We start from the raw sequence: 19,825 nt of genomic DNA on the forward strand, positions 1-19,825 counted from the left end.
TATTTTGTTCGCTGCAGGCTAGCTTCACATGGTCACGTGTCGTGAGGGCAGCGCACCCCTGTGGTGAAAACAACACTTTGTAATGGCAGGGGTGTGATGGCATACAGCCAGTGAGTCTGTGTGTTGGAAAACTGGACAGCTGCCCTTGTAATGATGTTGTTATCTCACTGTGTCTTTTGTGCTGTCTCCAGATGCAGAATGGATTGTGTCATTCTGCCACGGCCTTCTGGAAATATGGCTGAAACTTTCCTGATGCCTAATTTAGAGAACAAGTACAAGGCCACTAAGCAGCATCAGCTTGGATAACGCTGCAAACAAACTTATGAATCTGATTTTAGCACCAGAATCAGGGTTGGTTGGAGCCTTTCCCAGCTTTCTCAGAGGAAGAGGTCACCGGTCTCATCCGGCTATCCACGCTCACGCTAACATCTACAGTCAGTTTAAATCAGCGGTTAATCTAACAAGCAGGCACATGGATAAACTGAAAACACAACTTTAATTGGAAGCTGGAGAAAAATGTCCATTAGCAGTCCAAAACTGAGTAAGGGTACCAGAATCCAAAATACTGGAACAGGAGCAGGAGACCACGAAGAAGATGAACCGACCGAGAAGACAGCCAGAGAAACGTGGCACAGGTGGACAGAATCAAACCAACGAGACGAAAAAGTCGAGGGGAAGAAGACACAGAGTACCAAAATAAAGCAGGAAGTAACAAGAGAGAAAAACACTAGGCGAGGTCAAACAAACTGAAACCTCAAGGACTTAAATAATGATGGCGGTCAAAGACCTACAGAAGATCCAGGACCAAAGCCCACACAGAGAGGGTGGATTCAAACCCAGGAGCTTCTGGCTGTGATCATATTCTTACAGACCATCGTTTCACAGCTATGAGCTACAACACCAGAACTGGATTTGTTCACAACTGCAGCAGACACTCTTCAAACAGCAGGATCAGCCGCCATGTCTGACATCATCATCACGGAGACCTGAGCGCTCACAGCACTCTGAAACAGCCGGCAGCACGGTGTGTTTGCGAGGGCAGGAAGTTCAGGTGACAACCAGAGCTTTGTTTAGACCTCCTGCACTGAGCCGATAACACGTTTTTCTTTTTTCTGGCATCTTCTTTTTGGCCAAGTGTTCGTCTTTGATGCTTCTGAGCGAGAGAAAGGACGAAGCTTTTCACAATCTTTTTAGCTGATGGGAGAATTTGTGTTTCAGGGTCGAAATCAGCTCGAGGTGACAGCAGGCACAAAAAGCATCCGGCCTGTGAGGGAAAATGTCTCAGAAGCCACTTTATCTGAAGAGTCGTTGACGTCAAACTTAATGTTTCTTTTACTTCTGAAAGATAAAACTAATGGAGCAAACTTTCAACACTTTTTTTCCACCTTGAAAACTTTACTCTGCCGAGGCGGGAGAGTAAAAGACGGGAAAGAAAACACGTCTGGCTTTAAACCTTTTCATATTGTATGTTTGGGGGTTATAATGTCTCTCTTATAATGTTTAGGACTTGGTAAAAATATAATTTAAGCACCAAACTGTGTAAAAGAATAAACGCAGAGTAGAGCTGGGCGATATAAGATTTTTTCATATCACGATATGTTTTTTTCATTTCAGGCGATAACGATATCTATCACGATATCAGCCAAATAACTATATTTGTAAGATTTAAATGTGCCGTTGCTCACAAGTAAAATGTGAAATAATCAGCAGCTTGTTTTTATTTAAATATTTATTTCCCATAATAAGTTCAACAGGGTAGATGTACTTAAGGAACATGAGACTTTTTCAGATAAATAAAGGCAAATATTACAAACTACACAAAAGGCAGCCGCTAAAGCGTTTAAGTTTCAAAACAGAACAAACAAAACAGACTAAATTGTCAATTCCACTTAGAAACAAAATATTAATTCTAAAAATAAATCTTAGTTTGTTTTACAGAAGAACAGACAAAACTGACTAACTTTTGTCAATATCAAATAAACTGAGAACTAAAAGGAAATTCTCAATCTCTCCTTGTTGTATAGCTGAGCTTTTCAAACAGTTTTAACAGTTACTTTAGTCTGACAAAAGCCGAATGACGAATCAGCGCTTCCAGTCAGAGACTGAGCTGCACCGCTTTATTGTATTTCCAGACTTGCTTTCGGCACATTTACAGTGCAGCTACTCTGTTTTTTGTCAGACTTGAAATAGCAGAAATACCTTCACACTACGGAGCTTCTCTGGCTCTTCCGTTCGACAATCTCTCCGGCGTTGGAACCATCATCTGTTTTCTCTTCGGTAACCTTCGGTCACGCCCGGTTGATGTTTCTCTAGTCGGCACACATTTCCTCCATTACCGGGCGGCACGGCGGCTGGCTGCTTCCCAAATACACATGTGCGGCTTGGCACTTGTGCTGCACGTAAGAAGTCACCTGACGTGACGCTGCGGCTGTGATTGGTTCGGCTCTGCGCTACTTAATTTGGATTGCCTGTTCTTCTTCTTCTTCTTTTTTTTTTTTTAAGAGGACAGGAGAGATGAGGTCTATCGCAATAGTTTAACTTTTCTATCGAGAAAAAGTTATTTCGCTATACATATCGTTATCGTTCTATCGCCCAGCTCTAATGCAGAGTAGTTTTTCCATGTTTCTCCAGCATTTTACACAGAAGGCAGTGATGCGTGACGCGTCAGTGTGGTTCGCGTCCAGCTGAAGTAGCAGCCGTTTAGCTCAAACTTTTCTTTTAGTTGAAATTCAGGCAGGTGAAGAGGAAGCCTGCAGGTTCTGGTGACTTCAGCTCTTAACTACTTGACTGCTCTTCATGTGTAGAGGCAGAGAGCACCACGGATCCCTGCTGGGCTCCATTACATCCATGCATTAGACCCCTTCTGACAGGCTGTACAGCGCACTAGTGTGCTGAAGGAGGATCGCTTTCACGGTTCTGTAAATATGATTGTTCCCATGACATTAGTAAAACAACAGCATCCTATGGGGTGCAGCTGTGAGGGCTGTGTCTCTGCTGACTCACCCCGGCAGAGACGAGGAGATGCGCCGCTCTATAGCTGCAGAGCAACTTATTGCATAACATCACCTGTAGTGTGTGCTGTGCTGTATGACAGCCACAGAGCATCAGTGGAAACATCCGGCTGAGTGTTGCTTTTCAGGATTCGGCCCGAGGACAAACCTGAGGACAGCTCGGGTTAGAGCAGCGCCTGCTCTAACCCGGCTTCCCAGCATTGCAGTGCACAAACATGCAGAGACAGCACGTTCACACCAGGGGTCAGAACCTATACGTCCTCAAAGTAACACCTCAAATGTTGCGTTGGTGCCAAACTGGAACCCAGGTCACAGATGGAGCAGAAGCAGCAAGGAGGCCCACAGCTGCAGCTGTAACCCCAGCATGAGGAAACAGTGACTGCAAGCATGCTTCTAAACTTCCCCATTCACCTGCCAGTCCTCACAGTGGGTTTCATCAGTGTGGGCTTAAACAGGTCCAAAGGCCAGCAGGAGAAGAAGGGCAGAGGAGAGGCTGAGGCCGCATGTTAGTCACCTCGGAAGTTCCTGTTGGGGCTGGAAGTGACATCACAGCTGAGCTTACCATGAGAAGCACAGCCGTGCATGCCAGTCCTTCAGTTTTGCTAAGGCTGAGATATTTCAGGCTGGTTCTTCCCCGTGAGGAGCCGAATCTGAGCATTAAGTGTCACAGCGAGCAGCATCGGTTAGCTGTGCATGTCCGCTGCAGACACAGATACATATAAATACCACAACCATGCAAAAAGCAAACGCAGAGCAGGTCATCTACTAATCGGCAGGTTGGTGGTTCGATCCCTGGCTGCTCCAATCTGTATGCCAAATACTCAAGATCCTAACCCCAGGTTGCTCTGCGATTGGAGTATGAACGTGTGAATGTTAGCTAACAGCAAAAACTGCTTGTATGAATGATGAGGTTGCATCCCTGCTGAACTCTACAACACAATCAATAGGAACTGCAAATAATCCTTGATTTTATTACTCATCAAAGCTGGAGCACTGACTTTTTGGACGGTGCGTTAGAACAATTAGCCGCACAGCAGCAGGTTATTTATCAGGTAACAGCACTAAAACTAAATAAATAAGATGGCGCCGGTGAGGTCGGCTGCCGTCACGACTGCTCCGACCACTTTTTCTTTGTCTTTGTTTTTTAAGTTAGTTTTCAGCGTTTCTAAATCGGCAAAATCATCACCATTGGGTACATTAGGTATGACAGTGACACTCTTGTTTCTATTGGTTTACAATGTACTCACAATTCGAAGTTTTTAACTCCGGATCCGAGCTGGCCGAGTGAGATCTCGAGGGAGAACAAAGGGAAGCGGCGGCCTAGAGGGAAGCGAGCCGGCGTCAGGAACAGGCTGAGAGCTCGTGCACACCGCACACCTCTGCCTAGCATCCTGCTCGCCAACGTCCAGTCACTGGAGAACAAGCTTGACGACCTCAGGGCCAGGGTAAAGTTCCAGAGAGACATTCGGGACTGCAATCTCCTCTGCTTCACCGAGACATGGCTGAACCCAGCGGTGCCGGACCACGCCATCCAGCTGGCCGAGTTCTTCTCGGTTCACCGCATGGACAGGACACGGGACTCGGGGAAGTCAAGGGGAGGCGGCGTGTGTTTAATGGTGAACAACAACTGGTGCAACAGTGCGAACGTTGTTCCTCTCACACGCTCCTGCACACCAAATCTGGAACTACTGTCCATCATGTGTCGTCCTTTTTATCTACCTCGGGAATTTACATCGGTCATTGTAAGTGCCGTTTATATTCCACCACAAGCGGACACGGTCACCGCCTTATGCGAGCTGCATGAGGCACTCACACAGCACCAGACACAACACCGGGACGCTGCGCTTATTGTGACGGGGGACTTTAATAGCGCCAACCTCAAACGCGCAGCGCCGAACTTTTATCAACACATCACCTGCCCCACCAGAGGTGAAAGGACACTGGACCACTGCTACACTACGGTCAAGGACGGGTACAAGGCACAATCCCGCCCCCCGTTTGGCAAATCTGATCACGCCGCCATCTTCCTCATGCCAAAATACAAACAAAGGCTGAAACAGGAAGTTCCGGTTCAGAGGAAGGTCGCGCGCTGGACGGATCAATCGGTGGCCGCGTTACAGGACGCACTCGATGACGCAGACTGGGGCGTGTTCAGAAACAGCTCCGACGATGACGTCAACGTGTTTACAGAAGCGGTTGTGGGATTCATCGGGAAACTAGCGGATGATACCGTGGAGACAAAGACTATCACAACGTTTCCCAACCAGAAGCCGTGGGTGGATAAAACCATCCGCGACGCTCTGAGATCCCGCACCGCTGCCTACAACACGGGACTCACGACGGGGGACATGGACCCGTACAAAGCCGCGTCATATAACGTGCGGAGGGCGGTGAAAGAGGCGAAGCAGCGCTACGGGAGGAAACTAGAGTCACAACTCCAACAGAGTGACTCTAGGAGCCTGTGGCGGGGACTAAGGACAATAACGGACTATAAAGCACCAACAACCGGTATGACGAACGCGGCCGTGACTCTGGCAGACGAGCTGAACACTTTCTATGCTCGCTTCGAGGCTGCAGCTAAGGACTCCAACAATGCTAGTGTTAGCGGCGCTAACGGCTGCAGACAGGAAGATACTGCCAGCACCGGAAACGTGCTCGTCATCTCCGAGCATGAAGTAAGGAGAGCCTTCAAGAGAGTGAACACCAGGAAAGCAGCAGGACCAGACGGCATCCCAGGTCGTATCCTCAGAGACTGCGCATACCAGCTAGCTCCTGTGTTCACTGAGATATTCAACATCTCTTTATCTCAGTCGGTGATCCCCACATGCTTCAAAGAGTCCATCATTGTTCCTGTCCCGAAGAAACCCCACCCTGCTTCTCTCAATGACTATCGCCCTGTAGCCCTCACCTCAGTAGTGATGAAGTGCTTTGAACGCCTGGTCAGAGACTTCATCATTTCTTCACTACCAGACACACTGGACCCACTACAGTTCGCTTACCGTCCAAATCGTTCCACAGACGATGCCATCTCTCATCTCCTCCACACATCACTCACTCACTTGGACACTAGAAGGGGGAATTATGTTAAAATGCTCTTCATAGACTACAGCTCTGCATTTAACACCATAATTCCCTCCACACTCACCACCAAGCTGGAGCATCTGGGACTCAGCTCATCTATGTGTCAGTGGATCTCCAACTTCCTAACTGGCAGACCACAGGCAGTAAGGATGGGCGGACATGTCTCAGCCTCCACCACTCTCAGCACTGGAGCCCCCCAGGGGTGTGTTCTGAGCCCCCTGCTGTACTCTTTGTACACATATGACTGTGTGGCCACTACCAGCTCCACCACCATCATCAAGTTTGCTGACGACACCGTCGTGGTGGGCCTGATCTCTGATAACAACGAGACGGCCTACCTGAAGGAGATTAGGAATCTGGAGAACTGGTGCCAGAGGAACAACCTCCTTCTAAACGTCAGTAAGACAAAGGAGCTGATAGTGGACTTCAGCACTAAGCAGGAGAGGAACTACCAGACCCCCGTCATCAACGAGTGCCCAGTGGAGAGAGTGGACAGCTTCAAATACCTCGGAGTTCACATCACGCAGGACCTGTCATGGTCCTGTCACATCAACACCGTGGTGAAAAAGGCCCGACAGCGTCTCTACCACCTCAGACGCTTGAGAGACTTCCAACTGCCCTCCAAGGTGCTCAGGAACTTTTACTCGTGCACCATAGAGAGCATCCTGGCGGGAAACATCTTAACCTGGTTCGGGAACAGCACCATGCAGGACAGACGAGCTCTACAGTGGGTTGTGCGGTCAGCTGAGCGCACCATCCGCTCCGAGCTCCCTGACCTGCACTCAATCTACAGCAGGCGGTGCTGGACCAAGGCCAGGAAGATGGTGAAGGACCTCAGCCATCCCAACAACAGACTGTTCTCTCTGCTGAGGTCAGGAAAGCGATTCCGCTCCCTGAAGACCAACACAGAGAGACTGAGGAGGAGCTTCTTCCCGCAGGCGATACGGTCTCTCAATCACACCACCACACAGTACTGACCCACACATACAGTTCTTACACACACACTGGACTTTCTGGACTTTGGTTTTGCACAACACTGGTCACTATATTCTTCATTTCCGGTTAATACTTGTACAGCTGCTGTTATTGTGTATATATTTATTTAGATTTAGATTCCTTCATACATTCTTATATAGTTCTATATTGTGTATTTTGTTGTACAGTTATTTTATTTTCAACTTTAATTTATATATTTTATCTTATTCCTTCCCAGTTAAATTTACCCTTCATTCTAATTTGTGTTGTACAGTTATTTCATTGTTAACCTTAATTTATATTTTATTCCTTCATAGTTAAATTTACCCTTTTTAATTTTTCATATTTATTTCCTATCTTATTCATAGCCTTTTCCTTTTTTGTTTTCTTTAGGTCACGAGCAGTTGTCCAAGCATTTCACTACATATCGTACTGTGTATGACTGTGTACGTGACAAATAAAATTTGAATTTGAATTTGAATTTGAATTTGAAACTCCTCCCAACACGGTGCGCTGGGAGTCTGGGTGACATTCAGCACCTGTTTCCTCTGACAAATGAAATTCCTCATCAGCACGACTCGGTGCAGAGTATAAATCGTGCAAAACTGAAATAATTCCTTAGTCTGCAAAATGTCTGTGGAGTCTGAAAAAGCTGCTGGATGAGTTTTATGTGATGTAATATATGGAACCAGCAGCTCCCTGCAGCCCAAGGTCAGCAGTCGGGGAAGTCTGACGTCCCGCTCTTACGTAACATGAATCAAAAGGAGCTCTTGGTTTATAACAGTGTGCATTACTGCGAGCATGTAATGTTAACCTCAGGTCATATTCATCAAACGGTTCAGGACAGACTTAGGACGGGCTGGGTTAAAGCTGGGACCTCCTAAAACACCAGCCGACCTTATCTCCGTTTCATTTGTTTTATCTGCTATGTGGGAATGCCGGGGGGGCAGCCCTCACTGCTCTTATTTTGAAAGTTCAGTTTGCTGCTAGCCAGCAAACTCAGCACTTCCAGCTCACTCACTGCTGGTTGCTCATTCATGCTGTGATGGTCCTTGATGGTACCTGGCTGTATCTGCAAGTAAGACCTTCTCCTGTGGTCAGTGCACTGCAGTGGCACCAGCTGCAGCTGCTGGGGCCTGCCAGCGGCTGCAGCTGGGGGAAACCTGCCTCATGAGCACGTGTGCTGAGCTCTCTGAGGCTTCAGAGCAGAGCGAGATGGTGGAGCTGGAGTTTACCCGCAGGAGGAGAGGCTCTGCAGAAGAGCACCTCATAAAAGGAATCATCTGGTGACTCACTGAACCCCCACACTGTGAGTTAGAAACACTGAGCAGGCTGGAGTTTGGAGAAGCAGAAGAACAGTGTGGGCCATCTTCTCGGGGTGGCTGCCTCTCTGCTCTGAACCTCAGCTTGGTTAAATCATCACGTGTAATTAGGACCGCAGCACTGACGGAAAGATTTTGCTTTTCACACCATTATTCTTGTCAGCTTCTTACAGAAGTCTGGTCTCAATGTTATTGTAGTTCGAGCACACGTGGGAGTGTTGTGACATACAGCGTGTGCAGAAAATTCAATTTCAGAGGTGAACCGAGCAGAAAGCAACCCTGCAGTTACAAATATTGTATTCAGGAATGACTTTATGGTCCAGCTTTGTTCATGTAACCTACAACTTTAAAGACTCTTTTGAAGCTTTTATGGCTGCAACTGAAACGGCACTCTGTATCCGTGTATGTTTTTAATGAGTGCAGACCGTGTAACCAATCACAGAGCACAGGCACCCAAGCCAAACCCGAGTCTTTAATCTGAAGCTCGAGTCGTACGTCAAGTGTCCACGCTGTTCACATGAGGTGTGAACCGGATGTGCGTAAATATATTTACATTTCATGAATATTCTTCAAAGCTGTCATCAGATGTTCATCTTTCATTTCCCGTCACTCAGATCAACCTGCTGTGTGTCTGTTTATTCACGGCTTCACTCAGTAAAGAGCAGATGAAGGAACCTCTGAAAGAGACGTGTTTGTTACTCGCTCGAACAAAGAGGAAGACGTTTCTGTGATACGTTACGGTGGTGGCACATTTACAGCCCGCAGCCTTTCTGTCATTCGTCATGTGAGCGTGAGACAGACGTCCTCCCGACCGGCTGACATTACTTCACGATCTCTCACACGTCGTGAGGACTGTAGTTTTACTCTCATCTCGTTGTGACAAAGCGCATGCTTCATGCTACAATCCAAACAGCTGTGCACGAGTCCTCCACGTCGTCCTTGTTAGGCACTTGTAGGTATTGACTGAATTGTCCAAGAGGCAGTGAATCATGAACACAGCAACAAAAAGCACATTCACAGAGTGATATACTTCATCTCTCCCTGATATGAGTTTGTGTTACTACAGACAATCAGAAAATGCATCTTCACACAATATTTACCCACAGTGTCCACTAGCACACAGACTGTATATAAAAGATGGAAAAACGAGATGGTCAGTAATGGTAAAGCTCACACGCGCACACAAACGCACGCACGTACATGCACGCACACACACACACACACACGCACGCGCGCACACACGTACGCCACACACACACACACACACACACGCACGCGCGCACACACGCACGCACACAAACGCACGCACACAAACGCACACGCACGCGCACACACGCACGCACACACACGCACGCACGCGCACACACACACACACACACACGCACACACGCACGCGCACACACACACACGCACACACACAAACGCACGCACGCAAACGCACGCACACAAACGCACATGCATGCACACACGCACGCGCACACACACGCACGCACGCACACACGCACACACACACACACACACACAAAAGATGTCTGACTAATAAATTAGGGGGATTTTCTCAATGTCTTGAAGATGTTTCTCCTCTCATCAGAGAAGCTTCTCCGATGAGAGGAGATGTATTAACAGACCTCTCTGCATTGAATCATATCTGTTATTAACCTCTGTCTCTCTTCCACAGCAGGTCTTCATCCTGTCTTCCTTCTCTCACCCCAACCAATCACAGCAGATGGCCCCGCCCCTCCCTGAGCCTGGTTCTGCCGAAGGTTTCTTCCTGTTGAAAGGGAGTTTTTCCTTCCCACTGTCACCAAAGTGCTGCTCATAGGGGCTCATATGATTGTTGGGTTTTTCTCTGTATTATTGTAGGGTCTATCTTACAGTATTGAGGCGACTGTAGTTGTGATTTGGTGTATAAATAAAACTGAATCGAATCCAAGAAGCTTCTTCAGTTCTAAAACCAAATGATGGAGAGTCCCAGGTGTTTGGACTCCCACCACTATCTGCAACACAACACAAAGTAATCAGGACCCTGCAGCACCGGGCAGAAAATGTTCCCTCTAAACCTCAAGGGAAAGAAAAGAAACACATGTAAAGGAAGCTCTTAAAACATGTGGTTATCCCAACTGGGCTTTCATCAAATCAGCAGAGAGGCACAGAAAAGAAGAGCAGGCAACAACGAGAGAGGATCAGGAGGACAAACAGAACAATACTGTCATCCCTGATGCAGCAGCTTTATTAGAGAAGCTCAGGAGAGTCTTCAAGACTCGGCTGCCTAGCTGGATCTAAAGGTCGAAGGTCACTCTTTGAGGATACCAGTGGACAGAGAAGACATGGTTTGAAAGAAACATCTATGTCTGCTGTGAACGACCATCTTTGAACAGAGGGCGGGGCTTAAGACACCAACTGTTTGCCATCTATAATCGAGTTCCCAGACGCCTTAACGCCCACTCACATCCTGGGCCATCTGACCTCAGGAAATCACATGATAAGGTGGGGCCAGGTTTCACAATGAGCTCACCTGAAACCCTGGCTGATTGTGACCCACACCCGCTTTCACGCTTCGACTCATGTGATTAGAGGATCATCAGGGGTCAACGTCCCTCTTAGGGACACTCCCACAGGGCTTAAATCTCTCCACCATTTGGTTTTAGACCTGAAGAAGCTTCTCAGATGAAACGTCTTCAAGAAACTTGGAGAAGTCCAGACGCTTTTCTTTCCAAGCTGCTTTGATTATGTCTTTAGTTGTTCACGTTTTCAATGTAATTTTATTTATATACCGTCAAACCACAGCAGTCACGTCAAGGTGTTTCATACTGTAAGATCAAAAGCTTTGTTTGAAACGATGATGTTCATTTAGTAAGTTATTGTTCTATTAGAGTCAATAAGAGTGTCGGTGCAGGTGACAAACGGCTTAGACGACAGCTCGATCCTCCCACATATGTACTGTATGCCTGCAGCATATGTGCTGTAATGTTTGCAGCCAGCAGAGCAGACAGTGTTTTCTTCATCTAAGTGAACAGGACGTGACGAAACGAAGGTGCAAATATGATGCAGATATCATCACAGAGATGTGAACTACCTCTAACCTCCGGACTCATTCTGACAGACCTGTGAGCATCGGGCGCTAAAGTGAAAAATGTAGTTTCATTTTTTCCATCGCCACTTGTTTAATCTTCAACATCTAAGTTTTTCATTTCCTGGGCCGCTCACGTCTCGTCGCTGTGCAACATCAGGATGGTGCCAGCTGTGCTTTTATAATGAATTTCTTGTACATAAACCCTCCTTCTGTTCTTTCCCTTCATCCAGCCGCTTTGACTGAAGTGAGACAGCCTCCAATTAAAACCCAGCATTTCATCTCGCTGTGCGCCACACATCACGTCTCTGGCACATTGGCTTTGTAAAAAGGATGCCCACGCATGCTTTAATTACATTATAAAAGTGCGGGGCCTGACATCTCCGCCACCCCGCCCGGCATAAACTGTGACGGCTCGTTCTCGCTCGCTGACAGCACCCATATTTGTTGAGCGAATGGCTTTTCAAACGGCGGCGATTAAGCTTCTAGCTGATGTCACTTGGCGTGTAAGACGTGATGAATGAGGCGAGCAGAGGACGGGCTGAAGGTTGAAGGGTGATGTACGGCTGCTGGCACAGTGTAGGTTCATAAAGTGAAAGTCACGCAGAGAGAGGTGACACGGGGCTGAGGTCCTGACGCCGTCTGGGCGTCACTCAGCACTAGAGGTGGGAATCACCATACATCCCACAATACGATATTATCACAATACTTAACGCACGATACGATATTATCACAATACTTAACGCACGATACGATATTATTGCAATTTTTAAAAATATTTTGCGATATTCAGATTCTGTCCATAAAGGTAAACTTTATCAATATTCATTTTATCTAATAACAAAGTCTCACACTCAGTCTTTCTCTCATCTCAGTTTTATTGTTGACGAACTGAACGGTTTGTATTACAGTCTAGTCCAACTTAACTGAATGCAACCATCTGGTACAATTATAGCTATTCTGAACTATGCAATATGAAAACTATGCAGCCCCTTCAGCAACTGAAGAATTTGAAAGTAAATTAAAACAAAATATAATTTTACAATAAATGAAAAAGGTTTTAAACATAATTAAAATAAAACATGTCTTAAATTAAAATAAGTAAACTGTCGTGTTTATTGCTGCCAAAATAAAGTTAAACACATTTGGACAGTGTCAGGATTCTTGCTCAGAAAAAGGATCAACATGCTCTGAAGTCAGAGCACAAAAACCTTTTTTGTAACAAAATATCGATTTCTGCTGTCCCTGCATCAATACATTATTAGCAAACAAAATATCACGATGCTACACAGTATCGATTTTTTCCCCCACCCCTACTCATCACGCTCTTAAATTTGTCGAGGGGTGCATCACCTTCTTTTCCCGCTTCCTTCCCCTCAAGGACACGTGATCGCGTCCCTCTGCCGCTCAGACTCCTTCTCATTTTACCTTTCGCTGTCTCTTTATGTCTTTGTGTCGCAGGTCATCAGAACATCTTAATCCAACAGAAATGAAATGAGCTGTCGGAGTATCCCAGGTGTGAATACCTGCCTGGCTGTAACTGCTTTAATTTTATTCTTTTGATCAATTATCGTTAACCAAATTATGCTGGAAACGATGGCTGCTGTCAGGAGTTCAAACAAAGGCTTGTTGGCGTGAAAATGACACAAGAACTGGTCTGAAGATCAGAGGACCAGGTCTGATGGAGAGCTGGATCCACAGTCTGAAGGTCCTCACAGAGACGACGGAGAGCTGCTCCGAGTTCAGAGCCGAGGATGAAGCTGCTCACACCAAATATTCACTTCAAATACTTTCACCTCACTGTGTTCAGCTGATATCCATCCACTGCTCGGTCTGCTAGCACCACCCGCAGCACCACCCGCAGCTCCAGCAAAGCCTGAACTTGCGCCACGCAGTCATCTGACCCATGGTGTGCGTCGCTGAGTGGGGCGCCTTAACAAGTAATGGCTTTGCTTGCAGAGTCGGGGACAGAGCTGCTTTTCCACAGTTAATGTTCCTGACAGAAAAATTAAATGTGTTTTTGTTGAAAGGCCTAATTATTGCATATAGCTTTCAGGAAATAGCCACAGCCTTTTACTCTGCATCATAACTCGTCCTGGCTCCGAGCTGCTCAGCTGCGTGCCTGTACGTCAGCACTCACCGGCTCAGCACCGGACCGCTGAGTTTAGGCGCCAGTCTTCAGTCACCGTTCGTCTGCGTGATCGCTCCGCGTCCTTGGACTCACGTTCCTCGCCGAGGACATTTGGTTGTTGCGGTGCTCTGTCGGTGTCAGTGCTGGTGAAGCGGCCCGTGTTCACAGACCTGGAGAATCTGTCATAATACAGCATCATGGCCGAGCGCACAGAGGCAGCAAGCGGTTCAGTTAAAGCTGAACAACAGTACACCCGGTCACTATTACAAAGTAAATGTGACGAATGTTGTCAGAGTTTCTCTCATGTTGTCAAAGCTGCTTGAAGCTCCATCGAGCTGCAAGCTGCCCGAGCTCGAATGACAGGAAGCCGCCATTTTACCAGCGTTTCCGGTGAATGAGCTCAGTGACCCTGAACAGCTGATCATGGGAGTCATGACCCTGATTGAGGAGAACGTGAACGAGAATAATCGATTATCTCAGAGGCGTCCTGTCACAGGTGTGTGTGTGTGTGGGCTGCTACAGCTCCCACTGGAGCACCATGAAACAGACTGAATATATTCCTCTGTGCATTGCCTGCACGCTTTCACTGAACACCGCCATGAATAAGAACAGACACACACAGGGCTGCATAATGTCATGTAAAAGCTGAAACTGAGCGCACACACACACCTGCAGCTCCAGTCGCTGCTGACGCTCGTGCGGAACAAACTCCATCACCCTGCGCCGTCACCCAAAGTGACAACAGCAGGTTGACGCACCCGGCGCGCATACATTAAACCTCGAGACGCTCGCCGTTCCACTCGACGCGCTCACGTCTGATTGCTCACATTCTCGTAATGACACGCTCCGTCTCATCGCTCACACGCTGCGCTGCACCTGAAACGGAAGCGGCGTCACGTGTAGGTCGGTTGACGCTGTCGCAGATCAGGGCCGAGCGACAGGAACTGCAAATCACCTCCACTCGTGGTTTTACCGTTGGGTGGTGACGAAATACCAAACGTGAGCGAGTTTATTTGAGGAGCTGCTCGGCTCAGCGGCCTCAGCTCTGGTGGCCTTCTTGAAGTAAGCGAGCGTAAGCGCCCGCTGTCCAAACAGTGAATTATCCCCATCCGCAGCGCGGTTTAGTGGTGACACGCTGCCGGAGAGGCTGTTCGCTGAAGAGTGCCGCCGGCAGCAATTAAGAGCACCTAATCAGGAACATCCCTGAGGGAGGGCCGTCCCGGCGCTCACACGGCACACGCTGGCGCAGAGCTGGATCGAGTCGTGCGTGTGAAGAAGAAAAAGGGGATCTTCCAGAGGTCCTTTCAGTGGTACTGACGATCGTTTGTTCTGGTAAACAGCAGCGATTACAGCCACGTTTCATCCAGCTTATCTAAACCAATTAGGACGATCTTTTTGCCTTTGAAGTTTGCTCCTCTGCAGCTGTAGTCTCCATGAATTTAAAGCCATTACAGTGGATTACAAAAGCACTCCTGCAGCTTAATCCACTCTCCAGCTACTGTATATGCTTAGCTTGTTAACAACACACAAAGGGCAGCACGTGGCTAAATAAGGCTACATGCTCGACTCCATCTGACACCACTCTGGTTCTTATGTCTCATCTTCAGTATTTAATATTCTTTCAAACTGAGATACAACATTTGGAAAGACATCCTAGAGCGTCAGTGATCCCGCTGCGTAGCAGTAACGAGCTCTTCTCCTAAGCAAACCAATCTCAGCACATGTGTGCGTGTGATTAAAGGCTTTGCTTCATGAAAACAACGTGCAGTTAAACATTTATTTATTTAACGTTATTCTACACACAGTGTCTTCAAGGCTTTTTGCACGTCCCCAGTAACGCTGATGCTTTTACATCAAACAGTGCAAACTGCAGCGTGCATGCTTGGGTTGCAGCAGAAGCAAACAGAGCTGTCAGGCAGCGGTGACTCTGACCCCAGTTAGGGTTAGAGCCTTTCTTCTGGGTTCATCAAATACTTGCAGTTAGGTGAGGTTACCTGCAGGAGCATTTCCACAGCATGCCTAATCCTTACTGAGCACCTAAACTGAAGCAGACTGCACGGAAATGTCAAAGGAAACAGCAAGTGGACATGAAGACAGCCTAAGTAGGAATGCAAAGCTTCCAGATGGGACATGAACTGAGGTCAAAAATGAAACAGTGACCCTTGGAGGACATTATCCTAAAGAGAACTGCTAGTTCTTTGCAGTTTTCACTAAATGGTTCTTACAGAGCTTTTCTACAACATGTGTCAACCTGCCATTCACAGCATCCGTGCGAGTATTTTCACTGATGTATGGGATCACATTCACACTCAGGTTCCAGCGTATTGCTTGAAGACACTTTAGCATGCACGCTGGCTCAGACCACCAACCCTCTAATTGGCTACCTCGGCCACCCATGGAATGAGAATAAGTGGCTGCTTCAGTTCGAGCAATGCAACATTTTGTATTTGGAGCATGTTTTAATGTTTGCACTTTGTTCTGTTGCCTGTTAAAGAAAAACTGAAGCCAGTTTCTGCATTAGCTTCAGTTAGCAACAAGCTAACTACTCACATATGGCTGATGAACGGATGGAGTTGTTATATCGTCGACCTATTTCCCTTCCTGCCTCCACCTGGGTTTATTTGGGTTGGACCTGTGGGTTATGACATCCGTCTGGTTCCTGCTGGATTCCTCAGATGGCACGTTTATGCAGCTAATCTGCTAATCTCCTCTGCAGAGAGTTTACTCTCCACCTGTCTGTCAGCGGGCTTTGCTGGACCCCACCTGCCACTCATTTCTCCATCTTCCTCCTCACCCTGGGATTTCTACAGAGCCATCTTTTCTGCAAACATGGTTTAATGAAGCCTTTACCTCTGTGTCCATGTCTGCTGTGCTGCTCAGGAGTCTGTGGAAATCCTGACAGCTGGACTTCATGTGCTGTGAGGAAAAGTCCATCTCAAGCTGTTGAGATGTTTCAGTTACTGAAGCTGAAGGCGCTGCAGTAAAAGTCTGCAGAGCATCTCAAAGAGGAAACCCAGCATCTGCTGATGTCCACGAGTTCTTCATCCAGTCAGTGGCTGCAGACCATTTTTATCCAAAACACTAAATCCAAATAAAACAAAAATAATGTTGTGCAATTAGTCCCAGCAGGTGGGCTTCATCTTAGGACCGCCCCTCACACCCTGAGCAGTCGGCGTGGGGGCGGAGGTCACCTTGCTGAATCAAAGCTGACGTCAGCTGCGCCGTGACTGCTTGATTTAAAATCCGCAGTGGCATCATCCAAAGGTTAAACTCCAAAAACTCCACCGTCGTCCCGACATTTATGGATCCAAGTTTGAAAAGCTCTTCACTCTGAGGGTGAACGCTGATCTTTGCCCATGTGACCGCCACTTACCACAGGACGGAGGTTTGTCCTGCGAGGACGTGACTGACAGTGGAGCAGCTGAAGTGGACTCCGAGTCACAGTTATCCTGCCAAACTGAAGTCTGAAGATGCTCGAGGACTTTAACGACCTGCACAAAACCTGAAAGCTTTGCATTTACGATCAGTACTGCGTTTACACCGACGACATCAGCAGGTTCGACTCAGCGGTCGGCCGTCAGTCTCTGATCGGCTCTTTCACTGGCGCTCAGCAATTAACCGAGCAGCGATGATGAAGGCAAACACGAGCTGATGAAAGATTTGCTCACAATCAGGCTCCACCAAACAATTAATAAACATTTCAGCTGCAAATTGGACCACATGGGACGTTTTAGGATGAGAGTACTTTTCATCAGATGAATAATTTATCACTCGAATGAAACAATTTCCTTCATGCTCGTGTGTGTGTGTGTGTGTGTGTGTAAGCTCAGCTACACGCTGATGTTCAGTTTCTAACAGCAGGCTAACTTGGAACTTGACTGTTATTCACCGGCTGATGCAAACAGCCTGATGCTGTGTGCATGAATGCATATTCAGCTCACTCGTATATATTTATACATATTAATGTGCACCTGTGTGTGTGTGTGTGTGTGTGAGAGAGAGATGGGGGAGGTGTGGAGTTGGTGGAGAGTGTGAGGAGGCCGGGGAGTGATGGATGAAGAGAAAGATGGAGGGATTATTGGGGTTCAACCCCACACTGTCGATTTTATGTCAGGCCCTCTGCCTCTCAGCTTCAGGCGCCGGACTGTGATGACTTCCAGGTTACAGAACGTGGATGTGTGTGTGTGTGTGTGTGTGTGTGTGTGTGTGTGTGTGTTTTACCCGATGGTGTAAATGAGCGATCGCTGCAGGAAAGGAGGAATGAGAAGATGGGAAAGGAAAGCGAGGAAAGTGTGAGAGAATAAAAATGAGGGGTGCAAACGTCTGATGGATGGGTCGTTCAAAAGTGATGGATGGAGGTGACGGAGGGGCAAAAGTGGTGATGGATGGAGATGATGGCAGTGAGAAGAAGTCCAAATGAGGTGGAGTGAAAGAGACGGCAGCGAGAAAATGCAGAAAAAGCAGCGGGCTGAAGGAAAAGAGCAACACACCCCGTACCCCTGCACACACACACTTACCCGGCTGTCTCTCCCCGGCACAGTTACGGCAAAGAAGCCGGCTGAAGGTGGAGACGAAGGAGGGAGGAAAAGACGGAGAGAGCGAGCGAGGGGACGACGCACGGCGGCAGTCGCTCGCCCGCGCGTGCAGCACAGACGTCTCAGGAAGAGGAAAAAGGAGCAACAGACACAACAGCAGCAACTCCTCGTGACCAGCGAGCGAAGCTTCACTTCAGCCTCACACACACACACTCAGCTCCCTGTCGCAGTGACACCGTCAGCTCTCCTCAGGCTCAGCGTGTGAGGTGACAAACGCACACACGGACCTCCAACACCTCCTCTTGCTTCCTCAGCTGTGCCTCCTGCAGCTGTGTGCCTGTTTATCCAGTAACACAGCAGGAACGCGGCTCTTCTTCTTCTGCGTCTTTATTCCAGTTAATTATGCTCCGGTGTGCTGCGGGGAAGGCTCTGGCGGCTCCGCGTCCTTCACTGTCGGACTAACTGGCTGCCGCTTCACAGCGCAGAGGCTGGACTGCACTCAGCTCTCCCCCCTTTCTCTCTCTGACTCCAGCCCCCTCCTACCTCCCTCTCCCCTCCTACCTCCCTCTCCCCTCTGCTGCTGAATGTGTCTCCATCCCTCCTTCAGCTCCCTCTCTGACTTTTCCACTCTGAGAGCTGAGGGTTGGAGTTTGACTCACTGATAGCAGCTGCACAGGTACCCGACCGCATCACACCCTTTTCTCTGTCTCAGAGTGTGTTTGTGCCTGAATAAAATAGACGATGCGTTTTAGCCAGTTAATTCACGGCCAGCAACTTCTGCTGAACCTCAGATGAGTTCATGCACTTCATATGAAAGATTCACAGACTCAGAGCCTCTGGGTCTGAAAATGAAGCCAGAAGCATCGTAAACCTGTGGTCGTTCTCGTGGACAGCAGGGGGCGACTCCTCTGTATTGTAAGGCCGCAGTCAACACTTGATGAGTCTCAGCCAGGTCTCAGTATTTACCTGATGCTTGTGCTGATGGTTGGCATGTTGATGCTGTAACTGAAGCTGGTGTTTTGAACATAGGTGCACGAGGTCATTTACCATAAAGAGTGATGAAGGAAACACCAGGAGTCTGATACATGTTTGCTAGTTTACTTTAAAACTGTCAAAGCAACGACTGATTGCACCACCTCAGGGTGGAGGTGGTGGTGTCAGGGTCAGCTGAGTTGAATCCACTGATTGTTTTTTGGTTCAGGCACCGACACCAGCCTTAGAGGAGATCACAGACTGGACTGAAATAAAGAAGTAATCTATTACACAGTTACTTTTCCTACAGTAATGCAATCTGCTACAAGATGACTTTCATTACCTTCAGTAAGTCACAATGTCATCGACCTTATGGCCAAAATGTTTGAGGCACATCATCTACCCTGCACTTTGAGCTTCATGTTGATAAACCCGATGAGTCCAGCCGTTCTGACTCCACGAGACCTCCGAATGCTTGACATGTGCTGTTAAGCGTCGTGCGTCGCAGAGGAATGGTCTTAATGGCAAAGGTGGGACCAAGTCATTGTTTTGCAAGTCTCAAGTAAGTCTCAAGTCTCAAGTCAAGTCTTAAGTAATGTCAGGCCAGTCAGAGTCGAGTCTCAAGTCACTGGTGTAAAAGTCCAAGTAAAGTCACAAGTCTGAAACTTTGAATTTCAAGTCCTTTCGAGTCTTTAAAAAAAAAAAAGAAAAAATAATGTTGCAGTTAT

At 47.6% G+C, this 19,825-nt stretch overlaps 1 protein-coding gene across 1 annotated transcript in view; it reads right to left on the reverse strand.

The window, feature by feature from the left end:
- LOC147303113 (glutamate receptor ionotropic, kainate 5-like) overlaps positions 1-18,630 on the reverse strand; it is a 207,537-nt gene extending 188,907 nt beyond the window's left edge. Inside the window, exon 1 of the mRNA XM_086279148.1 lies at positions 18,108-18,630. The gene's annotated coding sequence lies outside the window, so the exon portion shown is untranslated. The remainder of the gene's footprint in view (positions 1-18,107) is intronic.
- Positions 18,631-19,825: the final 1,195 nt, after the last annotated feature.

Source organism: Aulonocara sp. 'chitande type north' Nkhata Bay, linkage group LG22 (genome assembly GCF_057382095.1).
Source record: "Aulonocara sp. 'chitande type north' Nkhata Bay isolate Kocher_YH1m ecotype deep benthic linkage group LG22, A_spYH_male_GT1.1, whole genome shotgun sequence".
NCBI lineage: Eukaryota > Metazoa > Chordata > Actinopteri > Cichliformes > Cichlidae > Aulonocara > Aulonocara sp. 'chitande type north' Nkhata Bay.